Raw genomic sequence first — 18,977 nt, 5'->3', positions numbered from 1 at the left:
AAATGCAAAAAGATCCTAACTTAAAACATCCAGGAAATCCAGGACACAACGAGAAGGCCAAACCTACGGATAATAGGAGTGGATGAGAATGAATATTTTCAAAGGACCAGCAAACATCTTCAACAAAATTATTGAAGAAAATTTCCCAAATCTAAAGAAAGAGATGCACATGAACATACAAGAAGCCTACAGAACTCCAAATAGACTGGACCAGAAAAGAAATTCCTCTCAACACATAATAATCAGAACAACAAATGCACTAAATAAAGATAGAATACTAAAAGCAGTAAGGGAAAAAGGTCAAGTAACATATAAAGGCAAGCCTATCAGAATTACACCAGATTTTTCACCAGAGACTATGAAAGCCAGAAAAGCCTGGACAGATGTTATACAGATACTAAGAGAGCACAAATGCCAGCCCAGCCTACTATACCCAGCCAAACTCTCAATTACCATAGATGGAGAAACCAAAGTATTCCACGACAAAACCAAATTCACCAATTATCTCTCCACAAATCCAGCCCTTCAAAGGATAATAACAGAAAAAAACCAATACAAGGACGGGAACCATGCTCTAGAAAAAACAAGAAGGTAATCCCTCAACAAACCTAAAAGAAGACAGCCACAAGAACAGAATGTCAACTTTAACAACAAAAATAACAGGAAGCAACAATTACTTTTCCTTAATATCTCTTAATATCAGTGGACTCAACTCCCCAATAAAAAGACATAGACTAACAAACTGGCTACACAAACAAGACCCAACATTTTGCTGCTTACAGAAAACTCATCTCAGAGAAAAAGATAGACACTACCTCAGAATGAAAGGCTGGAAAACATTTTTCCAAGCAAATGGTATGAAGAAACAAGCTGGTGTAGCCATTCTAATATCTAACAACATCGACTTCCAACCCAAAGTAATCAAAAAAGACAAGGAGGGGCACTTCATACTCATCAAAGGTAAAATCCTCCAAGAGGAACTATCAATTCTGAATATCTATGCTCCAAATACAAGGGCAGCCACATTCATTAAAGAAACTTTAGTAAAGCTCAAAGCACACATTGCACCTCACACAATAATAGTGGGAGACTTCAACACACCACTTTCACCAATGGACAGATCATGGAAACAGAAACTAAACAGGGACACAGTGAAACTAACAGAAGTGATGAAACAAATGGATTTAACAGATATCTACAGAACATTTTATCCTAAAACAAAAGGATATACCTTCTTCTCAGTACCTCATGGTACCTTCTCCAAAACTGACCACATAATTGGTCACAAAACAAGCCTCAACATATACAAAAATATTGAAATAGTCCCATGCATCCTATCAGATCACCATGGACTAAGGCTGATCTTCAAAAACAAAATAAATAATAGAAAGCCAACCTTCACGTGGAAATTGAACAACACTCTTCTCAATGATACCTCGGTCAAGGAAGGAATAAAGAAAGAAATTAAGGACTTTTTGGAGTTTAATGAAAATGAAGCCACAACATACCCAAACTTATGGGACACAATGAAAGCATTTCTAAGAGGAAAACTCATAGCTCTGAGTGCCTCCAAAAAGAATCTAGAGAGAGCACATTTTAGCAGCCTTACAACACACCTAAAAGCTCTAGAACAAAAGGAAGCAAATTCACCCAAGAGGATTAGAAGGCAGGAAATAATCAAACTCAGGGGTGAAATCAACCAAGTGGAAACAAGAAGAGCTATTCAAAGAATCAACCAATCAAGGAGCTGGTTCTTTGAGAAAATCAACAAGATAGATAAACCCTTAGCCAGACTCACTAGAGGACACGGAGAAAGCATCCAAATTAACAAAATCAGAAATGAAAAGGGAAACATAACAACAGATCCTGAAGAAATCCATAACATCATCAGATCCTTCTACAAAAGGCTATACTCAACAAAACTGGAAAACCTGGATGAAATGGACAAGTTTCTAGACAGATACCAGGTACCAAATTTAAATCAAGATCAGGTTAATAATCTAAACAGTCCTATATCCCCTAAAGAAATAGAAGCAGTCATTAATAGTCTCCCAACCAAAAAAAGCCCAGGACCAGATGGGTTTAGTGCAGAGTTCTATAAGACCTTCAAAGAAGATCTAATCCCAGTTCTTCACAAACTACTCCACAAAATAGAAACAGAAGGTACTCTACCCAACTCATTCTATGAAGCCACAATTACTCTGATACCTAAACCACAAAAAGACCAAACAAAGATAGAGAACTTCAGACCAATTTCCCTTATGAATATCGATGCAAAAATCCTCAATAAAGTTCTCGCTAACCGAATCCAAGAACACATTAAAACAATCATCCATCCTGAGCAAGTAGGTTTCATCCCAGGGATGCAGGGATGGTTAAATATATGGAAATCCATCAACGTAATCCAATATATAAACAAACTCAAAGACAAAAACCACATGGTCATCTCGTTAGATACAGAAAAAGCATTTGACAAAATCCAACACCCATTCATGATAAAAGTCTTGGAAAGATCAGGAATTCAAGGCCCATACCTAAACATGATAAAAGCAATATACAGCAAACCAGTAGCCAACATTAAAGTAAATGGTGAGAAGCTGGAAGCAATCCCACTAAAATCAGGGACTAGACAAGGCTGTCCACTCTCTCCCTACCTATTCAACATTGTACTTGAAGTCCTAGCCAGAGCAATTCGACAACAAAAGGAGATCAAGGGGATACAAATTGGAAAGGAAGAAGTCAAAATATCACTTTTTGCAGATGATATAGTATATATAAGTGACCCTAAAAATTCCACCAGAGAACTCCTAAGCCTGATAAACAGCTTCAATCAAGTAGCTGGATATAAAATTAACTCAAACAAGTCAATGGCCTTTCTGTACACAAAGGATAAACAGGCTGAGAAAGAAATTAGGGAAACAACACCCTTCTCAATAGTCACAAATAATATAAAATACCTTGGCGTGACTCTAACTAAGGAAGTGAAAGATCTGTATGATAAGAACTTCAATTCTCTGAAGAAAGAAATTAAAGATCTCAGAAGATGGAAAGATCTTCCATGCTCATGGATTGGCAGGATCAACATTGTAAAAATGGCTATCTTGCCAAAAGCAATCTACAGATTCAATGCAATCCCCATCAAAATTCCAACTCAATTATTCAACGAATTAGAAAGGGCAATCTGCAAATTCATCTGGAATAACAAAAAACCTAGGATAGCAAAAACTCTTCTCAAGGATAAAAGAACCTCTGGTGGAATCACCATGCCTGACCTAAAGCTCTACTACAGAGCAATTGTGATAAAAGCTGCATGGTACTGGTATAGTGACAGCAAGTAGACCAATGGAATGGAACTGAAGACCCAGAGATGAACCCACACACCTATGGTCACATGATCTTTGACAAGGGAGCTAAAACCATCCACTGGAAAAAAGACGGCATTTTCAACAAATGGTGCTGGCACAACTGGTGGTTATCATGCAGAAGAATGAGAATTGATCCATTCCTATCTCCTTGTACTAAGGTCAAATCTAAGTGGATTAAGGAACTCCACATAAAACCAAAGACACTGAAACTTATAGAGGAGAACGTAGGGAAAAGCCTGGAAGATATGGGTATAGGGGAAAAATTCCTGAATAGAACAGCTATGGCTTGTGCTGTAAGATTGAGAATCGATAAATGGGACCTCATAAAATTGCAAAGCTTCTGCAAGGCAAAAGACACCGTCAATAAGACAAAAAGACCACCAACAGATTGGGAAAGGATCTTTACCTATCCTAAATCAGATAGGGGATTAATATCCAATATATATAAAGAACTCAAGAAGGTAGACTCCAGAAAATCAAATAACCCCATTAAAAAATGTGTCTCAGCATTGAACAAAGAATTCTCACCTGAGGAATACCGAATGGCAGAGAAGCACCTGAAAAAATGTTCAACATCCTTAATCATCAGGGAAATGCAAATCAAAACAACCCTGTGATTCCACCTCACACAAGTCAGAATGGCTAAGATCAAAAATTCAGGTGACAGCAGATGCTGGCGAGGATGTGGAGAAAGAGGAACACTCCTCCATTGTTGGTGGGATTGCAAGCTTGTACAACCACTCTGGAAATCAGTCTGGCAGTTCCTAAGAAAATTGGACATAGTACTACTGGAGGATCCCGCAATACCTCTCCTGGGCATATATCCAGAAGATGTTCCAACCGGTAAGAAGGACACATGCTCCACTATGTTCATAGCAGCCTTATTTATAATAGCCAGAAGCTGGAAAGAACCCAGATGCCCCTCAACAGAGAAATGGATACAGAAAATGTGGTACATTTACACAATGGAGTACTACTCAGCTATTAAAAAGAATGAATTTATGAAATTCCTAGGCAAATGGATGGACCTGGAGGGCATCATCCTGAGTGAGGTAACCCAATCACAAAGGAACTCGCACAATATGTACTCACTGATAAGTGGATATTAGCCCAGAAACTTAGGATACACGATATAAGATACAATTTGCTAAACGCATGAAACTCAAGAAGAATGAAGACCAAAGTGTGGACACTTTGCCCCTTCCTAGAAATGGGAACAAAACACCCATGGAAGGAGTTATAGAGACAAAATTTGGAGCTGTGACGAAAGGATGGACCATCTAGTGATTGCCATATCCAGGGATCCATCCCATAATCAGCTTACAAACACTGACACCATTGCATACACTAGCAAGATTTTGCTGAAAGGACCCAGATATAGCTGTCTCTTGTGAGACTATGCCGGGGGCCTAGCAAACACAGAAGTGGATGATCACAGTCAGCTATTGGATGGGTCACACAGCCCCCAATGGAAGAGCTAGAGAAAGTACCCAAGGAGCTAAAGGGATCTGCAACCCTATAGTTGGAACAACATGATGAACTAACCAGTACCCCGGAGCTCTCGTCTCTAGCTGCATATGTATCAAAAGATGGCCTAGTTAGCCATCACTGGAAAGAGAGGCCCTTTGGACTTGCAAACTTTATATGCCCCAGTAAGGGTCACGCCAGGGCCAAAAAGGGGGAGTGGGTTGGTAGGTGGTTGGGGGGATGGGTATGGGGGACTTTTGGGATAGCATTGGAAATGTAAACTAGGAAAATACCAAAAAAAAAAGAGAAAAAGAAAGTTGATAGTTGGTGTTTTAATCCCTGGAAGCTCTGGGGTACTGGTTAGTTCATAGTATTGCTCCTCCTATGGGGCTGTAAATCCCTTCAGCTCCTTGGGTACTTTCTTTAGCTCCTTCATTGGGGACCTTGTACTCTGTCTAATGGATGTTTGTGAGTATCCACGTCTGTATTTGTCAGGCACTGGCAGAGCCTCTCAGGAGATAGCAATATCAGGCTCCTGTCAGCAAGAACTTGTTGGCATCCACAATAGTATCTGGGTTTGGTGACTGGTGGGACTCCTGTTTCCAGCTGCATATGTAGCAGAGGATGGCTTAATTGGACATCAATGGGAGGAGAGGTCCTTGGTCCTGTGAAGGCTCTATGCCCCAGTGTAGGGGAATGCCAGGGCTAGGAAGCAGGAGAGGGTGGGTTGGTGAACAGGGAGATGAGGGACGGGATAGGAGGAGGGGGTTTTCAGAGGGCAAACCAGGAAAGGGGATAACAATTGAAATGTAAATAAAGAAAATATGCAATAAATAAAAGAGAAAAAGAAAAATGCCCATGTTTTGATAGCTAGAATGTGAATGTTTGGATATCTGGAAAAGATCATATACTGTATCAATAAGGGGGTGGAATGACTGCAGGTCTCTCCCTATGAACTTGTGTACCAACAAGATTTTGCTAGGAGGACCCTGATAGAGCTATGTCTTGTGAGGCTGTGCCAGTGTCTGGAAAATATAGAAATAGATGCTCACAGTCATCTATTAGATGAAACATAATGCCCCCAATGAATGAGCTAGAGAAAGTACCCAAGGAGCTGAAGGGGTCTGCAACCCTACAGGAGGAACAACAATATGGACTAACCAGTACCCCAAGAGCTCATGTCTCTAGCTGCATATCTAGCAGAGGATGGCCTAGTCGAACATCAATGGGAGGAGAGGCCCTTGGTCTTGTGAAGATTATGTGCCCCAGAACAGGGAAATGCCAGGGCCAGGAAGCAGGAGTGTGTGAGTTGGGAAGCAGGGCGGGGGGAGGGTATAGGGGACTTTTGGAGAGGAAACTAGGAAAGGGGATAGCATTTGAAGTATAAATAAAGAAAATATCTAATAAAAAAAAAGGAAAAATAAAACAATCATCTCCTACCTGTTTGTGGAGAGCAGCCTAGGGGTTTAGGTTGGAGTGGCAAAGGACATTGGTGACCAGGTTCAAATACTCAAGAGAAAGTGTAGCAAAACAGAACACAAAACAAACAACAACAAATAACAAATAAGAAATAAGGTGTCGATGATGGTTAATGTGGCACTGGACCCTGCACCTTAAGTCCCGCATATTGCTGGGAAGCTTGAAAGGCTGTTACTGCATTCATTGTGAAACAAGATCCAAGAAGAAGAAGAAACTGCAATCACTGCTGTGCTCCAGAGAGTCCATCTTCAGACTTGTACTTCCCAGACGATCCAGGAATCTCCAAGAAGAACAAAATTAAAATGACACTGGATATTTGAAAATCAATATTTTCCACCATGTTTCAAGATTAAAGAATAAAAAAAGGACAACTATATCGAAGAATGCAAGAGGGACATTAAACAAGATAAAAATCAAAAACAGTGCTTTAGTAATGATAATGACAATAATAATAAATCATCCATAACATAAGAACAGAGATTGCATAACCTGATAAGACGTTTTTAAGGCAAGGGATGAGAGAAGAGACAAAGATGAAGATACAGAAGGGGAAGAGGAGGGAAGGGAACGTTGAGGAGAAGTAGTATCAGTCTTAATAGTATGAATCTATATGTTCCCAGAATATGAGAACAAGTTGGGTATATTCTGTGTCCACATGCCTGCCTAATATTGTATTGAAGTGCTAACCAGAGCAGCAGAGCATGATAAGGATCCTTGGAGAGGAAACAATAAAAATGTCTTCATCTCAGCCTGCAAAAAGTTGCCAGAATTAGTAAATGATTCTGTAAGTTCTGGGGATAAAATGTAAGTAGTTTACAAATCCATCATAACACTTTACACTGTTATATGCATCAGAAAATGTAAAAGTCCTATTTAAATGTCAGAAAAATCCAAGATATAAATACGATAAATTATGTGTGACATGTAGATGTTTAGAACTATAAACAGCAAAAGAAATCAAACCCCTAAATAGTTACAGCTTTTTCTCTTTTTCTCTCTCTTTCTTTCTTTTTCTTTCTTTCTTCCTTTCTTTCTTTCTTTCTTTCTTTCTTTCTTTCTTTCTTTCTTTCTTTCTCTCTCTCTCTTTCTCTCTCCCTTCCTCTCTCTCTCTCTCTCTCTCTCTCTCTCTCTCTCTCTCTCTCTCTCTCTCTCTCTCTCTTTCTTTTTTTCTTTCTAATGAATGGAATCTTGATGTTGTTAAGAAGTGAAATCTCCCTGAATAGATGTATAGATTTGAGATGATCCCCCTAAAAACCAGTAACTATTGTATAGATGAGATAAGATTCCAAAATTTATATTAAAAGAAAAGTAGAAATGCCAAACAGGGGCCTGAAGAGATGGCTCAGTGGTTAAGAGCACTGACTGCTCTTCCAGAGGTTCTGAGTTCAATTCCCAGCAAGCACAGGCTGGTTCACAATCATCTTTAATGGAATCCAGTACCCTGTTCTGAAGGCAGCTACAGTATACTCCTACACATAAAATAAAATAAACAAGTGTTTTTTAAAAAGAAGTCAAATAGTTTGTAACTAGAAAGTAGGAAGTCCCACTATCCGATTTAAGACTTATTAGAAAAGCTCTACATTGCTGCATAAAGCATCACAGACTGACCACTTAGGCACTGCAATATCAGGACTGACAGAGATCCAGGCCAGGACATCAGGTTAGAGAGTCCAGAAATGGATGAACCAATACTGTGAACTGAATTTTGGCAGAGAGGTAAAAGAAACTTGATGAAGAGATACTAGTCTGTTGAATACATGAGAGCAAAAAATGTTAATGTTTAAAATTGCCACGCAGTCATGCATTGCATGATAATTACTTTAAACTGGCCAATTATAAAACATAGAGTTAATACTTCTCCAAGAAGATTTCAGAGAAAATATTTATGCCTTTGAGTTTAGCAAACATAGACATAGAGCTGTCTTTAATAGCAGAGTGAGTAATTTGGACTTTATTAGAAGAAGGGTTAAAATAATGAAAAGATAACCTAAAATCAGAGAAAATATTGCAGGTTGCAGTTGTGATCAAAGAATGCCATCTAAAATACATAAAGAACTATCAAATCTCAAAACTAAGGATGTAATTTTTTTTTTTAAGTTCAGGGGACACTTCATAGTTCAATCCAAAACGAAATAGTAAAAATCAGTTCTATCTCCCATAGAATATAACAATTGTGTTTAAATCGAATAATTCTAGAGGTGCTGGCTATAAGTCAGTTGAGGTCAGAGCCCTATACAATCAGAAACAAAGGAAGCAAGCCCTTCCACTGCTCCAGCTCCTAGCTCAAGATTTCTAAATAGAACTACAGAGGTACAGCAGCCAACCCCAGTGGAACCGTCAGACACAATACACGATAGTTGAAAGTCCAAGGAAACTGAGACAGCCTGAGCTTGCAAGACAGATTAAAAGGGAGGAAAAAGACAGAGGAACAAGGAACTCTGTACATGGTGCCCCTGGACTATAAATGTACAGGAAAAGACAATTTTGACATTGTGGTGATCATAAATATTCACAAAGATTAGAAGGAACAATAGCCAGAACTCAGGGGAGACACCATTGGTCCAGTACCAGTTTCTGCCATCCAAACCAGAAATTCACATAGCTGATTAAGCATTGGCCATGGTACTCACAGGAGAACTACATCAGTGGCTAGGGATTAGCACAAGACATCATAGGCTACTGCATTGTCCTCTAAGAAGCCTTTAAAGGAAGACTCAGGTTTCCAAGAGACTGTGTCCCAGATCAATGTCAGAAACTCTTATGCATCAAATTATATATATTGCAAAAATATAAGCATCAACGCCCGAAAGATCTTCAAGTTTGGCATCTAATTTAAGATGATCAGGCATGGAAAGGAACAAGGAAATGGGAAACGTGGTCTATGAGAAGAAACGTTAATAAATAGAAAATGACCCAGAACTGACATGAACAATCTAATTATCATATAGGAATGTTAAAATATTCACAATTACAGCTAAACAGTTGTATTCAAAGTGGAGAAATCCACAACACATAATTCAATTATAAAAACAGACATGAATGCAGACACATCAGATGATAAAGCTATTAAGAGAATGCAATGAGAAGCACTATTTGACCAATTAAAAAACTTGGACAAAACAAATAATATAAATAAGTAAAAATAAAAGGGTTCAGGTGTTACACGCAAAATCTATGGGAGGGAATGAAGCATCTCAACATATCAAGATACAATTTTTAAAATTTAAGGATAATAATATTAGAACTACCCAGATACTACCTACAAAGAAAGACAAACCTTATGGAGCCTTAGGTTCTTTTGTATACTAAATTGCAAAATTCAAAAGGGCAGTGTTCACAGAGTCCTTAGGAGAGATGGAATATAAAAATTTAATGGACATATCAATTGGTAATTGCATGTGAAAACTACATAGATATTTTAGCCATTCAAGAACTTAAGAACTTAAGAATTAAGCTTAGCATGAATTTCTCCCTGAATATGTAGACAGATATATTTCAGCTGTCTGAGACCTCAATCCAAATATACTCTGTAAGTCACTGTATCAAAGACAAGGTAGATGATACAATGTTTAAAACTTAAGAGTCAAATCCAAAAAATTGTGACTAACAGTGCAGTGTCACTGCAATTTGACAAGCAGATTCATGTACAAAAAAATGTAATACAACTGTTGTATCAGTTATTAAACTCACAATGTGAATAAATGAAAAAGTAAAAACAGGAGAAATTCAAATTCTGAGAGACAGAGAGAGAGAGAGAGAGAGACAGAGAGACAGAGAGACAGAGAGACAGAAAGACAGAGAGAGACAGAGAGAGACAGAGAGAGACAGAGAGAGTCAGAGAGAGACAGAGAGAGACAGAGAGACAAAGGGAGAGAGGAGAGAGAGAGAGAGAGAGAGAGAGAGAGAGAGAATAAGGGGGAGGGATGGAGAGAGATTTACTTGTAGTGGTTGAGACTTATTTTAATTTTATGTATCTGAGTGTTTTGCCTGCATGCATGTCTGTACACCATATACACTCAATGCCTATGTAAGTCAGAAGAGGGAGGGGGGTCTCTGGGACTGGAATGACAGGTGTTTGTCAGCTGCCACGTGAGTGCTGAGAACAGGACTTAGATTCTGTGGAAGGGTAGCCAGTGAGCCAGTGCTCTTAACTGCTGAGCCCTCTCTCCAACCCTCGTATTTTTAATTCTACATAATGAAAAGGATTTACAAATATAGCCAAGATTCCCACTTTCACCTCTAATATGTATAGAACTGTATTAGGGTCCTCCAGAGAAGTAGCACAAGCTGTGTGTGCACATGTGGGCATGCGTGTGAGCATGTGTGTGTACATATGTGTGTGTTTATGCCTGTGTGAGGGGAGGTAGGGAGAGAGATTCAGATGAGAGAGAGAGTGATTGACATGTATTATAGAAATTGGCTTATATAGGCATGTATATTAAAAAGTGGATCTGCTGCGTGACTTGTTAAGCTGGGGACCCAGAAGCAGTACGATTTCATGGGCTGAGCCTTGGATTGAGTAAAATGGAGAAAGCAAGCTGAGTACCTGCATGCAGTCATTAATTGTACTCAACTATTGCCAGGAAAAGTGATGTTGTTCACAGGTTCAAGTCCTTGCCACATTGATTTCCCTGCAATGGTGAACTGCAACATCGAACTGTGAGTCAAATAAACCCTGCTCTCTTAAGTTGCGTTTGCCAGAAATTTTACCAGAGCAAAGAAAATGAAACTAAGCTTACAGGACAGTCATACAAAGGAGAAGATTTCTCAAATTCTGGAGAAGGTTGGCCTTTTGTATGTTATTGGTACATAAAACCAATGACAGGATGCTCACATTCTTATCAAGCGCATCTGTTTATCAGTCTGATGATTTATATCATAATATCAACTAAAATTACCTTACCTAGTTTGGCAGATTTCAATTGTCATTGGAACATAAAAAAAATCAATTCAACTCTTTTCTTGCTACAAGGTAAATAGGAACAAACTGAAAAATTACAACATATTTTGAACCCATCAGAGAATTTGCTGGACAAATGAGTACATGGAATTCTGGAGAGACCCTGGATCTAAAGATCCAAGATCTTTGTAATGGAACCAGAAGTCACTGGAGCTGAGTGGGTAGAAAGAGTTACATGGTGCTGCTGACAAACTTCCAGAGGCTGAGTAAACTCTTGACAAGAAATTCTGGATTCATGGGAGAAGTCTTAGGGGGACCCACATTTCCAAGTCACCTCTCAAAACCCTTATGAGATGGTGACAAAGGAGACTTTATCGGTTCTCAATATGCTAGCTTCCCTTCTCAATCATAAAAGAAATATACTAGGACTTTGTTAACAGTATTTCCTTCACATAAGTCCCCTGTATCATTCCTGCTACACTGAGAAAGAGAAAGGGCAACTTGTCTCCTGTAGGTTGGACCATGTCCTTTTACACTCTGTACCCCAGTCTCCTAATCCTGCACTTCAGGTGGGACTGCATTTTGAAACAGACACTTATAATTAGTTAACTAAAAAAAGCTCATTAGATTGAACTCTAACTAAAAACAACTTTTATTTTTTGGAAGAGACTATCACACACACACACACACACACACACACACACACACACACACACACGACAGCTATAAGGTAAAGAAACAGATTGTACAAGAAGCTACCCTTGCAGACACCTCGTTCTCAGCTGTCTCTGTTGCATTTTGCTATGTAACCATGCAAAAGTACTATTTGTGGAGACAAAATTAAAGACATTGGTTCATTGTAATAGTGAGATTTAATGAAAATATAATAAAATAACCCTTCTACCTCATGTTTTCCAACAACTAAGTTCAAATGCAGTACTAGTGTGTTAGAGATGCAAGAGTTACAGGATACAGATTTCTTTTCATGAGAAGTGGTTAAAGATGCTCAATGCTCAAAAGAAAGAAGAATTCTCTCTCTCTCTCTCTCTCTCTCTCTCTCTCTCTCTCTCTCTCTCTCTCTCTCTCTCTCTCCCTCCCTCAATACAGCTATAGAAAGCTTAAAAGAAAGCCAACTTGAAGCCACGTGAACGAAAACATCATACTAGAAACTACTCACTACAGTTTCTACTACATGGTACGTATCCCACTTTAACTGAAAAAAAAAAAAAGACATTCTGAAAAGGCAAGAAAAAAGAAAGCAATTGAGTAGCTCAGATAGGACACATTTGGGGGATTATCAGACAGAAATAGAAATAGTTATATTTGATATGCTTATTACTCTAATTTGAAAAGCAGACATAAGTAAAAAAAAAACCAATCAGGTTATGTTAGCAGAGATGAAAATTCTAAGAAAGAAACTAAGAAAAATATTGATGAGAACCTCAGATGAATGGATTTGATAGGATCTATGAAAGCTTTAAAAGGCTGCAAAAACTATTGACCTCAAAGTAGGTCAATAGAAACTTCAAATGCTACAAGAAGACAGGTTAAAAGAAAGAATGAGGAAAGAAGAAAGAAACAGGCCAGCGAAGTATGAGACGACTCCAGAATTCCCAATATTTTATTTCTAAGAATAACCCACAGATTAAAGAGACAAAAACAAAAGTGAGGCATAATTTTCAAAATTGCAGTACAGTAAAGACGACCTTCATGGAAGAAGCCAGAAGAATATGCCCTTCCCTCATATAGGATCAGGCTTTCATCAGACATCATTTAATTTCCCCTCAAGGAAACTAAAGTGATGCTAAACTCAAAGTCTGACAAAATTCAAAATTGAGGGGAGATTGAGATTTGTTTATCAGATGGTGAGAAGTTGAAATAATTCACAAACAGGCATACCTTGAAAGAAACAGAAAATATTTTGTTCATGGTGGAGGGAAATGAGATGGTGGACATACAAATATAAAGAGGAAGAGAAAAATAAAAAAATCTATTTCATCAATTTGATGTGAAAACTGTTTACTGTAATAATTATAACAATATATTGGGCTATTAGAGACAATTGATACTGGAACTACAAACAGATACATTTTGAAAATTATTAAGGAGAAAATAAGGATGTTCCATTATAAGGCACCTATATTATTCTTAAGGCAGAAGAGTATAGCTTTAAGGTAAATCTAGGATAGCAAAGTAACTATTCTAAACTAGAATAAAGCATTTTTAAAAAAAAGTACTATTGAGCCATAGGCAGTAACTCATTCCTAGGACAACAGGTTAAAAGAAAGAATGAGGAAATAAGAAAGAAACAGGGTCAGAGAAGTATGAGACAACTCCAGAATTTCCAATATTTTATTTCTAAGAACAATCCACAGATTTGTTTGTACAAAGACCTCTATTCAAACAAACAAAAAAACAAACAGCCATTCACTAATATGAGTGAGTGTATAAAACAAGTTTCCACATAATCTCAGATAAGGAAACCAAATAAACATAAAATAATGATGGGTATGACTCTTCAATAATGTGTTATCATTGTATAGTGTAGTAAAACTATAAGTATGAATGTGAAAATATACTAAGCAAAAGATAGTAGTGTTTCTTTTTTAAAATAATAAATACAAACTCTATGTTATCAATGAGGTGTTCATTCTAAACAAAAGATAAGCTAACAGGAAATAGACAAAGATTGTTTTGATTTGCATTTCCCTGATGATTATAGCATTGGATGGGATAGCATTGGAAATGTAACTGAGGAAAATATGTAATAAAAATATTAAAAATTTAAAAAAAATAAAAAATAAAAAAATAATAATAAAAGGAAATAGACAAAGAAAAATCACCAGACATGCTGGCTAATCCTGTAGTTCCAGCATCCAGAAAGATGACACAGGAGTTTTGCTGTGAAAAATGAGGCATTGCTATAGAACCCTGAGAAATTAGAAGGAAAACCATGAGAATTTCCTGACCACAAATTTAAGATAGATGAATTGACAAATTCTCAGAGAGACACAAACTACTCAAACTCATAGAAAAAAAATTACATATAGAATAGTAATTTAAAACTACTATAAACTAAAGAACTATATATCAATATATATACTATTATATATGTTATGTATATTAATTTATTTTTTGGAAGTTTTACTCACCATGAAATTTACAGGTAAATGGATGAATGATCAGTAACCTATTGTAGCAGCATACACAGGGGCTGCACAGGTCCGAGCCAGATGAGATCCCATCACTGAGAGGGCAAGTGGACCACAAGCCTCCAAGCCTAACCCGGAAGCTTTCTCCAACTAGCATCCACTTGTTTAAAAAAAAAAAAAGTTTTCTTCAATTAGGTCTCAGTGGATATGCAAACCCTCATTAAAGGGAAGGACACATGCCCATCAGCAGCTGGCCAAAATGGAATGAAGTCCATGTTATTTTTTGATAGTTTTTTTTTTCTCAAAAAGTCTGAGTTTTATTTACCATAGTGTTCTTTCACTATTCTATTATGGTTTCTGATATTGAGTTTTTTTTATTACGTATTTTCCTGTATTACATTTCCAATGATATCCCAAAAGTCCCCCATTACCCCCCCCCCCACTTCCCTACCCACCCATTCCCATTCTTTTGGCCCTGGCATTCCCCTGTATTGGGGCATATAAAGTTTGCAAGTCCAATAGGCCTCTCTTTCCAGTGATGGCTGACTAGGCCATATTTTCATACATAAGCAGCTAGAGACAAGAGCTCCGGGGTACTGGTTAGTTCATCATGTTGTTCCAACTATAGTGTTGCAGATCCCTTTAGCTCCTTGGGTACTTTCTCTAGCTTCTCCATTGGGAGCCCTGTGATCCATTCAATAGCTGACTGTGAGCATCCACTTCTGTGTTTGCTAGGCCCCGGCATAGTCTCACAAGAGACAGCTATATCTGGGTCCTTTCAGCAAAATCTTGCTAGTGTATGCAATGGTGTCAGCGTTTGTAAGCTGATTATGGGATGGATCCCTGGATATGGCAATCACTAGATGGTCCATCCTTTCGTCACAGCTCCAAATTTTGTCTCTGTAACTCCTTCCATGGGTGTTTTGTTCCCATTTCTAGGAAGGGGCAAAGTGTCCACACTTTGGTCTTCGTTCTTCTTGAATTTCATGCATTTAGCAAATTTTATCTTATATCATGGGTATCCTAAGTTTTGGGCTAATATCCACTAATCAGTGAATACATATTGTGTGAGTTCCTTTGTGATTGTGTTACCTCACTCAAGATGATGCCCTCCAGGTCCATCCATTTGCCTAGGAATTTCATAAATTCATACTTTTTAATAGCTGAGTAATACTCCATTGTGTAAATGTACCATATTTTCTGTATCCATTCCTCTGTTGAGGGGCATCTGGGTTCTTTCCAGCTTCTGGCTATTATAAATAAGGCTGCTATGAACATAGTGGAGCATGTGTCCTTCTTACAGGTTGGGACATCTTCTGGATATATGCCCAGGAGAGTTATTGCTGGATCCTCCGGTAGTACTATGTCCAATTTTCTGAGGAAGCGCCAGACTGATTTCCAGAGTGGTTGTACAACCTTGCAATACCACCCACAATGGAGGAGTGTTCCTCTTTCTCCACATCCTCGCCAGCATCTGCTGTCACCTGAATTTTTGGTCTTAGCCATTCTGACTGGTGTGAGGTGGAATCTCAGGGTTGTTTTGATTTGCATTTCCCTGATGATTAAGGATGTTGAATATTTTTTTCAGGTGCTTCTCTGCCATTCGGTATTCCTCAGGTGAGAATTCTTTGTTCAGTTCTGAGCCCCATTTTTTAATGGGGTTATTTGATTTTCTGGAGTCCACCTTCTTGAGTTCTTTATATATATTGGAAATTAGTTCCTTATCTGATTTAGGATAGGTAAAGATACTTTCCAAACTGTTGGTGGTCTTTTTGTCTTATTGACGGTGTCTTTTGCCTTGCAGACGTTTTGCAATTTCATGAGGTCCCACTTGTCAATTCTCAATCTTACAGCACAAGCCATTGCTATTCTATTCAAGAATTTTTCCCCTGTGCCCATATCTTCGAGGCTTTTCCCCACTTTCTCCTCTATAAGTTTCAGTGTCTCTGGTTTTTTGTGAAGTTCCTTGATCCACTTAGATTTGACCTTAGTACAAGGAGATAGGAATGGATCAATTCGCATTCTTCTACATTATAACAACCAGTTGTGCCAGCAACATTTGTTGAAAATGCTGTCTTTCTTCCACTGGATGGTTTTAGCTCCCTTGTCGAAGATGAAGTGACCATAGGTGTGTGGGTTCATTTCTGGGTCTTCAATTCTATTCCATTGGTCTACTTGTCTGTCACTATACAAGTGCCATGCAGTTTTTATCATGATTGCTCTATAGTAAAGCTTTAGGTCCGGCATGGTGATTCCAACAGAGGTTCTTTTATCCTTGAGAAGAGTTTTTGCTATCCTAGGTTTTTTGTTATTCCAGATGAATTTGCAGATTGCACTTTCTAATTCGTCGAAGAATTGAGTTGGAATTTTGATGAGGATTGCATTGAATCTGTAGATTGCTTTTGGCAAGATAGCCGTTTTTACAATGTTGATCCTGCCAATCCATGAGCATGGGAGATCTTTCCATCTTCTGAGATCTTCTATAATTTCTTTCTTCAGAGACTTGAAGTTTTTATTATACAGATCTTTCACTTCCTTAGTTAGAGTCACGCCAAGATATTTTATATTATTTGTGACTATTGAGAAGGGTGTTGTTTCCCTAATTTCTTTCTCAGCCTGTTAATTCTTTGTGTAGAGAAAGGCCATTGACTTGTTTGACTTAATTTTGTATCCAGCTACTTCACCAAAGCTGTTTATCAGGTTTAGGAGTTCTCGGGTGGAATTTTTAGGGTCACTTATATATACTACCATATCATCTGCAAAAAGTGATATTTTGACTTCATTTTTTCCAATTTGTATCCCTTTGATCTCCTTTTGTTGTCGAATTGCTCTGGCTAGGACTTCAAGTACTATGTTGAATAGGTATGGAGAGAGTGGACAGCCTTGTCTAGTCCCTGATTTTAGTGGGATTGCTTCAAGCTTCTCACCATTTACTTTGATGTTGGCTACTGGTTTGCTGTAGATTGCTTTTATCATGTTTAGGTATGAGCCTTGAATTCCTGATCTTTCCAAGACTTTTATCATAAATGGGTGTTGGATCTTGTCAAATGCTTTTTCTGCATCTAATGAGATGATCATGTGGTTTTTGTCTTTGAGTTTGTTTATATACTGGATTATGTTGATGGATTTCCGTATATTGAACCATCCCTGCATCCCTGGGATGAAACCTACTTGGTCAGGATGGATGATTGTTTTGATGTGTTCTTGGATTCGGTTAGCAAGAACTTTATTGAGGATTTTTGCATCAATATTCATAAGGGATATTGGTCTGAAGTTTTCTATCTTTGTTGGGTCTTTTTGTGGTTTAGGTATCAGAGTAATTGGGGCTTCATAGAATGAGTTGGGGAGAGTACCTTCTGTTTCTATTTTGTGGAATAGTTTGTGAAGAACTGGGATTAGGTCTTCTTTGAAGGTCTGATAGAACTCTGCACAAAACCCATCTGGTCCTGGGCTTTTTTTGGTTGGGAAACTATTAATGACTGCTTCTATTTCTTTGGGGGATATAGGGCTGTTTAGATCATTAACCTGATCTTTATTCAACTTTGGTACCTGGTATCTTTCTAGAAACTTCTCCATTTCATCCAGGTTCTCCAATTTTGTTGAGTATAGCCTTTTGTAGAAGGATCTGATGGTGTTTTGGATTTCTTCAGGATCTGTTGTTATGTCTCCTTTTTCATTTCTGATTTTGTTAATTAGAATGCTTTCCCTGTGCCCTCTAGTGAGTCTGGTTAAGGGTGTATCTATCTTGTTGATTTTCTCAAAGAACCAGCTCCTTGATTGGTTGATTCTTTGAATAGTTCTTCTTGTTTCCACTTGGTTGATTTTGCCCCTGAGTTTGATTATTTCCTGCTGTCTACTCCTCTTCGGTGAATTTGCTTCCTTTTGTTCTAGTGCTTTTAGGTGTATTGTCAAGCTGCTAATGCGTGCTCTCTCTAGTTTCTTTTTGGAGGCACTCAGAGCTATGAGTTTTCCTCTTAGAAATGGTTTCATTGTGTACCATAAGTTTGGGTATGTTGTGGCTTCATTTTCATTGAACTCTAAAAAGTCCTTAATTTCTTTCTTTATTCCTTCCTTGACCAAGGTATCATTGAGAAGAGTGTTGTTCAGTTTCCACGTGAAGGTTGGCTTTCTATTATTTATTTTGTTATTGAAGATCAGCCTTAGTCCATGGTGATCTGATAGGATGCATGGGACAATTTCAATATTTTTGTATCTGTTGAGGCCTGTTTTGGAATCAATTATATGGTCAGTTTTGAAGAAGGCACCATGAGGTGCTGAGAAGCAGGCATATCCTTTTGTTTTAGGATAGAATGTTCTGTAGATATCTGCCACATCCATTTGATTCATAACTTCTGTTAGTTTCATTGTGTCCCTGTTTAGTTTCTGTTTCCATGATCTGTCCATTGGTGAAAGTGGTGTGTTGAAGTCTCCCACTATTATTGTGTGAGGTGCAATGTGTACTTTGAGCTTTACTAAAGTTTCATTAATGAATGTGGCTGCCTTTGTATTTGGAGCATAGATATTCAGAATTGATAGTTCCTCTTGGAGGATTTTACCTTTGATGAGTACGAAGTGCCACTCCCTGTTTTTTGTTTTTTTTTTTTTTTTTTTTGA

This window comes from Mus caroli, unplaced genomic scaffold, assembly GCF_978045245.1.
Source record: "Mus caroli unplaced genomic scaffold, Mus_caroli_1 scaffold_2, whole genome shotgun sequence".
Classification (NCBI taxonomy): Eukaryota; Metazoa; Chordata; class Mammalia; order Rodentia; family Muridae; genus Mus; species Mus caroli.
Note: the sequence above shows the minus strand (reverse complement) of the source record.